This window comes from Bubalus kerabau, chromosome 23 (genome assembly GCF_029407905.1).
Source record: "Bubalus kerabau isolate K-KA32 ecotype Philippines breed swamp buffalo chromosome 23, PCC_UOA_SB_1v2, whole genome shotgun sequence".
Lineage (NCBI taxonomy): Eukaryota > Metazoa > Chordata > Mammalia > Artiodactyla > Bovidae > Bubalus > Bubalus kerabau.
Window position 1 is genome coordinate 51,644 of NC_073646.1, and position 8,524 is coordinate 60,167.

General features: G+C 41.5%; 1 non-coding gene across 1 annotated transcript; it reads left to right on the forward strand.

Moving 5' to 3' along the window:
* The first annotated feature begins 210 nt into the window (after positions 1-210).
* On the forward strand, positions 211-317 carry LOC129638251 (U6 spliceosomal RNA). The gene has a single exon (XR_008707759.1). It is a non-coding gene; the product is annotated as a U6 spliceosomal RNA (small nuclear RNA).
* The last annotated feature ends 8,207 nt before the right edge of the window (positions 318-8,524 follow it).

Sequence of the window (8,524 nt, forward strand, 5' to 3'; positions counted from 1 at the left end):
GCTAAAATTGTGGGATCAGGCCATTGAACCTAGGCTGTTTCAGGCCCAAACATGTGCTCTTGGTGAGCAAAGTAAAAAATAAGATGGTGTTTAATGGAGGAGAACATGAACATGTATTGAGTACTTAATATATACCTGGCATGTGATCCTCACAACAGTTCTGCAAGGGAGGTATCATTCCCATTTCATAGATGAAGAAATTGAGGCTCAGTGCTCACTTTGGCAGCACATATACTTAAATTGGAATGATACAAAGAAGATTAGCATGGCCCCTGCTCAAGGATGACATGCAAATTGGTGAAGCATTTCATGTTTTTATGGCAGAAACCATCACAACATTGTAAAGCGATTTTCCTGCAATTAAAAAATAAAGTTAAAAAAGTATGAATGAAACAGGGAAATTTCTTTAGAAGTTGAGGCTCAGAGAGGTTAAGTAACTTATCTAAAGTTGCACTGCAAAGTCCCGGTCTGGGGCACTTCACCTCCTCTGTGTCTATGCTGAGAGTTTTGTACTTTCTCTCTGAAATAAATCCTGTTTGCTTGCTACCATGAAAAAGAAAAAGGCCAGGTCTCTCAGACTGCAAAGCCCATATTCTATTTGTTAAAAAATATATATTGTTGTTTTGCTCCTAAATTTTATTTATTTATCATTATTTATTTGGCTTCTTCAGGTCTTCACTCTGGCATGTGGAATCTAGTTTCCTGACCAGGGATCAAACCCAGGCTCCCTACAGTGGGACTAGTGTCTTAGCCACTGGACCACCAGGGAAGTCCCTCATATTCTTTCTTATTCTTTCTTCCAGATAGAATTCGCAGGAATTTCACGGATTGAACTAAGTAATTAAAAATCTCTCCTTTAGATATTTTTAGTTCTGCATATCCAAGCCAAACACCTAGTGTATTTGTCAGAATTTGAAAGAAGTCTATTAAAGACTGCTTGCAAGAAAACCACTGTATAAACTATGTTTTATAAGTTCTTCTGTTTTAATTATTTAGGTTTTCTAAAGTTTGAAGGAAAAAAAAGGAAACAGAAACCAGTTTTTAATGATTTGGAATTAGGATTCATGAATACACTGGATTCTTTCTTGGTACTGGGGGAAAGCAGAGAGTAAATGTGGTGGGAAACTATGAGGGTCCAGAGATTCAGACTTTAGCCTGGAAGAGACATTAAAGAGGTATTTCAGGGACTTCCCTGGTGGTCCAGTGGCTAAGACTCTGTGCTCCCAATGCAGTGGGTGTGGGTTCGATCCCTGGTCAGGGAACTAGATCCCACATGCCACAAGGAAGATTGATCTTATGTGCTGCAACTAAGACCCGGTGCAGTGAAATAAATACTCAATAAATTAAATATTTAAAAGAAACCTCAGTTATTTAAAAAAATGCAATTTTAATTTATTTTAGAAATAGCTTGAGTGTCTGCTAGTCAACAGTAGAGCTAAGGCCAGAACCTGGGGTTTCCCAATTATTAAACCATTGTTTTTTCTTAGACATGAACCATGAATTCCTTTAGAGAATACTCCTTTCTCCTCCTCTCTTAATCCAGATAGGGGGGAAAAAAGTGAGAAAGCTTAAAGACTATTAAAAAACAATCGATGCACGATACTGGATGCTTGGGGCTGGTGCACTGGGATGACCCAGAGGGATGGAATGGGGAGGGAGGAGGGAGGAGGGTTCAGGATGGGGAACACATGTATACCTGTGGCAGATTCATTTTGATATTTGGCAAAACTAATACAGTTATGTAAAGTTTAAAAATAAAATTTAAAAAAAATTTATAATTATAAAACTACCTTTTAAAAATAAACAATTAAAATATCAAAAAAAAAAAAAAAAAACAATCAGGACATTAAGAATCAAGTTATCCTGGAAGGAGGTCAAGACGGTAACCACAGAGGCTGGAGTTAAGGGGAGGAGAACCAGGCAAGATAAGGTCTTAATCTAAAGCAATTAGAGTAAGTAGGTAAGCTTTTGTTACTTGTATTTAGCTGAACGCTGTGAACAGAAAGCTTTTTGAAATCCTTGGCTAAATCAAAACCTGGAAAGTGAGGACTTCTAACCTTCAAGAAAAAAAAGCTGAGCGTGAGACAAAAAGGTATTTGTTTTTATACTTAACTTGGTAGGGAAAAGGAAAGAAAAAACAAGATGTCAGTTCAGCTGGGTCCCAATTCCAGCCCTGGGAAGCCCAAAGCCCGCCCCTCTTGGTTTTATTTTTAAGGATAGCATTTTTTCCCTCCCTTGGCCACGTTCAGTGTGTAGGATCTTAGTTCCCTTACCAAGGATCAAACCTTCACCCCCTGGAAGCGTGAAGTCTTAACTACTGGACTGCCAGGGAAGTCCCACCCTCCCCACCTTGGTTTTTGTAAATAGTCCTGAAGGGCTTTCTTGGTTTCTAGACTACTGAGATCTTGCTTCCATGTATAAATTGAGTCCAATTTCCTAAAGAGATGGAAGTCAGGCTTTACATCCCAGTAATAGGGAACAAATTTGATTGGGAATGGCTGGGTTACCATCTAATACTGACATGTCATTTTCCCCTGCCCGGGCTCAGCTTCCATCCATCCGGCTGGCTTTTCTTTCATGGTCTTATTTCTTTCCTTTCTGCCCTCTGCCCCTACTCTCCTCTCCTTGCAGGAGCAGAAACAAGAAACTCTTCCTCTAATCTCCAGCCTGGCAGGTTTTCCCTCCCCTGGAGTCCAGGTGCCTGTAGCATTTGCTCCTCAGTGGCTTTCCCCCAAGGAGACAGCTCCCTCCTTCCTCTTCCCAAAAAGGAATCATGGGGCCAGCTGTTAAGATTTCAAACAATTATTTTTTTCACGTCTTTACTCAACATGGGAAAATCTCTGAAGTTTAAGGTGGCACTTGGCTGTCCTGTAGTGCTTGTATTTTTTTCAAGGCTTTGTTCTGTCTGGAATTTTATTATAATAACTAATGATGGGATTTCTTTAATGGTCCGGTGGTTAAGATTCTGAGCTTCCAATGCAGGGGGTCACAGGTTCAATCCCTGGTCAGGGAATTAAGATCCCACATGCCACATGGTGTGGCCAAGAAGCAAAACAAACAAACAACCACTACCACAAAAAACTAATGGGAATGAACATACCTTGATGTTTACATAATTTTAATAAATCATCTTCAAAATGATAAAACACTAGTAATCAAATAGAGATTCACTCAGTCATATCCAACTCTTTGGGACCCCACAGACTGTAGCCCGTGAGGCTCTTCTGTCCATAGGATTTTCCCAGGCAAGAATATTGGAATGGGTTGTCATTTCCTCTCCCAGGGGAATCTTCGCGGCCCAGGGATCAAACCCGTATCTCCAGTATTGGCAGGTGGATTCTTTACCACTGAGCCACATGGGAAGGCTAGCTTCTATCAATGATTCACACCAAAAGGTGGTTCAATGAAGCAGCTATGAGGAGGCAGTGCTAGAATTCAAAGGGGAATCAGGTACCCTTGAAACTCAAACCTAATAATAGTAGAAAACATCACCCACTCACAGCAATATACACAGATTTGAAACTGTTTCTTTGAGAATGTTTCTGTTTGGGGGGATAATTCTCTTATTTGAAGGCTCTAAGTAATGACAGGCAAACAGAGAAAATGCCTCAGTGACCTGATAGCCATGCCCTGGAGAGAGAGCTGAGAGAGGGGTCCCCAACCTCCGGGATCTAATACCTGATGATCTGAGGTGGAGCTGATGTAATAATAATAGAAATAAAGTACACAATAAATGTAACGCACTTGAATCATCCTGAAACCATCCCCACTTCTCCAATTCATGGGGAAAATCCCCTTTCATAAAACTGGTCCCTGGTGCCAAAAAGTTTGGGGATATTCAAAGGAATGTTCTTTGTCCTTCACACCCACACTGTTTGTCTTCTAACTGCCCCATCTCACAAAGCTTTAACCTCCCCTAGCGTCACATGCCTCTTCCCACTTTGAGGGGCAGGGTGCACACCAGTGTTCAGGCCTCAGGTCCTCCCTGGGCGCTGGTGATCTGTCCTTCTCATCCTGGCTCTGTAAGGCGCTCCCCTAAGTTTTTCCTGCTCCCCTGTTTCTCTAGTTCCTCCTGAATCTTCCTAGATAAACCTGTCTAAATGATGCAAGAACTTTCTATCTAATGAATCTGTGGTTTTCTCCACTCACACCTGGGCCGTGTCTACCACACTCTCTCCACAGCTGCACTTGTCACTTCTGTTTCGTTTTCAGCTTTCTGTTTTACACTGGAGCACAGCCGATTCACAATGTTGTGATGGCTTCAGGTGGACAGCAAAGGGACTCGGACATACGTATTCATGTGTCCATTCTCCCCCAAACCCCTCTCCCATCCAGGCTGCCACATAACATTAAGCAGAGTTCCCTGTGCTGTACAGTAGGTCCTTCATTATCCATTTTATTGTCAGATTTTATTTACTCCTTACTTTATGTCCCCTAAATGAATTTCCTCAAAACCCAGTTCCTCTCCTCTCAGGCCCCATAGCTAGTATTTCATTTTCACAATCACCTTGCCTCATGTAGGAGTGTGGTGGGCGGGGGGTGGGGGGGTGGGGGGCAAACTGGCGCAGTGGAGGGAGGGGGCCTTAGCCACCTGCAGTCTGCGGCCTGAACAGCCACAAGGCTCCCCCAGTGGCAGAGTGGTAGACTCTGCCTGCCAAGGCAGGAGATGCACTAGACTTGGGTTCGATCCCTGGGTCTGAAAGATCACCTGGAGTAGGACATGGCAACCCACTGCAGTATTCTTGCCTGGAAAATTCCATGGAAAGGAGGAGCCTGGCAGGCTACAGTCCATGGGGTTGCAAAGAGTCAGACAAGACTGAGCATGCACGCATATCATAGACACCAATGTTGAGTCAAACATCCCAGCTCACTTTTGGAGGGTTTAATTATGCCTTAATGCTCCTTATCATAATTAAGCAGAAATAGTGATTCTAATTAGCATATTTACAGAAACCACACAAGTATGCTTCCCTGGTGGCTCAGATGGTAAAGAACCCACCTGCAATGCAGGAGACCCAGGTTCGATCCCTGGGTCAGAAGATCCCCTGGAGGAGGAAATGGCAACCCACTCCAGTATTCTTGCCTGGAGAATTCCATGGACAGAGAAGCCTGGCAGGCTACAGTCCACAGGGTCGCAAAGAGTCAGACATGACTGAGCAAATAACACACACAAGTAGGTCCATATAATCACACACTTCACCTACTCGTAGCTTAATGGTGTTCCATCCGTGTTTACTTTGCCCTGGTTTCCCTTTCAGCTTGAATGAGCACAACTTTTGAAGTCTTTAATTTATGACTGTTTTAACTTAAGCAAGCCCTGCTAGAGGGTGACAGATGGTAAATGTCAAAAACCCAGAGAGAGGGTTTCTGTTTAGCCTTTGATTTTTGTTTTGTTTTTTAAGCCAGAGAAATGTCCGATTGTGCTCCTAGTTTGTCAGAGAAGGCAATGGCAACCCACTCCAGTGTTCTTGCCTGGAGAATCCCAGGGACAGGGGAGCCTGGTGGGCTGCTGTCTATGGGGTCGCACAGAGTCAGACACGACTGAAGAGACTTAGCAGCAGCAGCAGCAGAAGGAGAAAATTATTTCTGTTCTCAAAACACTATAATAATAACAAAAGTAAAACAAAGAACATGGACTTCCCTGGTGGTCTAGTGATTAAGAATGTGCCTGCCAATGCAGGGGACACTGGGTCAATCCCTGGTCCAGGAAGATTCCGTATGCCCGTGTGCCACAACCGCTGAGCCAGAGCTCTGGAGTCTGTGCTCTGCAACAAGAGAAGCCATCGCAATAAGAATCCTGAGCACGGAAGGTCAAGAGTAGCCCCTGTTCACTGCAACTACAGAATGCCCAAGGGCAGTAACGAAGACCCTTTGTAACCAAAAATGAATAAATAAATAAATCCTTTAAAAGAATCATTATCATCATCACCATGATGGCACTGATAATGGTGGCAGTGATTATAGCAGCCACCAACCCAGAGGTACTTGTATGTGCCAGGCACTGTCTCAGGAAGTACTCCTACCTTATTATTTTTTGAGGGGGGTTATACAGTGAGGCATGTGGGATCTTAGTTCCCCCTACCAGGGATCGAACCTGCACCGCTTTCATTGGAAGCACAGAGTCTTAACCACTGGACCACCAGGAAAGTCCCGTTCCTACATTACTTTATTCAACCTTCATAATAACTTTAAAAGGTAATTGTAACTGCTTCCATTTTACAGAAGAGAAAACTGAAGGTAGGATAAACTGATAAATTTTTCCACCACTACTGTGAAGACATAAGCAGTAAGACCCAGGGTCAGAATTTGAATCCGGGACTCTCCAGCTTCAGGCCACACAGTGAGCTTCTCTATCCTGTGTCGCCACCTCTCCTACCATATCATTATACAGCTATTCCACAACTGCAGTTAGTTTGTTCATAACAATATACGTTCTTAAAAACAGTACCCTGTTCTACCTATCTAAAACACAGAAACAATTTCCATTATGTAGGGGTAAACTATAGATTTTATCAATTATCAAAACTTCAGCCATTCCTAAAGAATTGGGAAATGAAAATCTTTTTTTTTTTTTTTTTTGGAAAGTCTATTTTTTAATTGCCCAAAATGAAAGTCTTGTTCTTTTGTATATAAAATTCGTAAGGGTTTTTATGCGGTTGTAGCCTAAGGGAAGAGATACTGCTACGTTGAGAAGCCATTAAAGGTTTAATTTTTTTTTTCTTTAAGAGATTAGGGAAGCTTTGCTCAGTAAATTGATTTGCTTAAATTGTTTGTGAAAATTTAAAAATTCCCCAAGTTCCTCCAAGCAGAATCAGTTAGTTTCTTATCCTTGTTTCAACTGCTCTTTCTTTGTGCATATTTCTCTTACAGGATAGTACTTCGTATTCAGTGTGGTAACTATCTGTTTGTGTCCTGGGCCATAGACTAGGCTCCCAGAAAGTGGGGTTAGGACCATTGTACCCTTAGCAGCTAGCACATAACAGTATTTAATACATATTTACTGATTTAGTGGGTGATTGTAAGTAGTAGAGTAAGAAGACATTTTACTTTTATATAATCGATGGCTCATTACAAGATTAGTGTTCAGTGTTTTGTGTGAATCCTGACAACCCACTCCAGTACTCTTGCCTGGAGAATCCCCATGGACAGAGGAGCCTGGTGAGCTACAGGCCATGGGGCTGAAAAGAGTTGGACACGACTGAGCAACTAAGCACAGCACAGTGCGGATCTCACTTAAAATGGACATTCAAGGAATTCCCTGGTGGTCCAGTGGTGAGGACTCCACACTTTCACTGCCGAGAGCAGGAGTTCAATCCCTGGTCAGGGAACTAAGAGCCCAAGTCACACGGAGTGGCCAAAAAAATAAAATAAATAAAATAAGATGGGCATTCATTTCATTTTTCTGAGTTTATATTGAATGAAATCTATTTTTGCTGGAAGAGGTCTTGTTTAACACCACTGGTAATAAAGAATACATGATAATAAAAAAGCATTTTCAGGGGAGAAAATTTAGGCATGAATGCTCATAACTATATACATAAACATTAATTCTGAAAAGTACAAAATATTTGACCCATTAGCAGAATAGATAATAATGAAAACTGATGACTTTTCTGTTAAGTAAACAAAAACTTTGTTCCCTTTACCCAAAGCCATTTGAGACTTTTTTAAATGGCAAATGATGAAAAAATTTTAAATGCTTTTGTTTGCATATATTGAAATAACCAGACATCTTTTCTCTTTTATTCTGTGAATTACATGGACTGATTTTTTTTTAATATTATGCCAACCTTACTCTCCTTGGATACATCCCACTTGGTCATCATGTATTATTCCTTTTTTATATCTTACCAGGTTTAATTTGCCAATTTTTTCTTTAATAGAAAAACTGAAATTTACTATAACAAACTACTCCCTAAAGAAATGAAATACTAAGCAACAATGTGGCAATTTTCTTGTATCAGAACTATTCATCGTCTTAAAATATGTGTGTGTTAGTTGCTCAGTCAGGTCCGACTCTTTATGATCCTGCAGACTGTAGCCCACCAACCTCCTCCAACTATGGGGATTCTCCAGGCAAGAATACTGGAGTGGGTGGCCTTTCTCTTCTCCAGGGGATCCTCCCAACCCAGGGATCAAACCTGCATCTCCTGCATTGCAGGTGGATTCCTTACCATCTGAGCCACCAGGGAAGTCCATAAATGGTTTCTGGAAAAAGAGTTATTGTTGAAGACCAAGTATTAAAATCAGCATTACATACAATACTCAAAACCTTTTTTCATTCTACAACCTGGTGGATCACTTTTCTCTCCTCTGTCCCAGAACAGCCCACGCATCAGCTATTGAAGCCTTTCCCTGGCTATGAGTGACGTTGAAGGAGAGTTAAGGGAAACCTTGTGATGAAAGGAGTCATAGCTATTGTAATTTTTAAAATAACTCTTCCACCACTGCACTTTACATTTTTCTTTTTAAAAGAAATTCGCACGAAGAACAGCCATCATTGAAATCAGAAAGACTGCTTTTA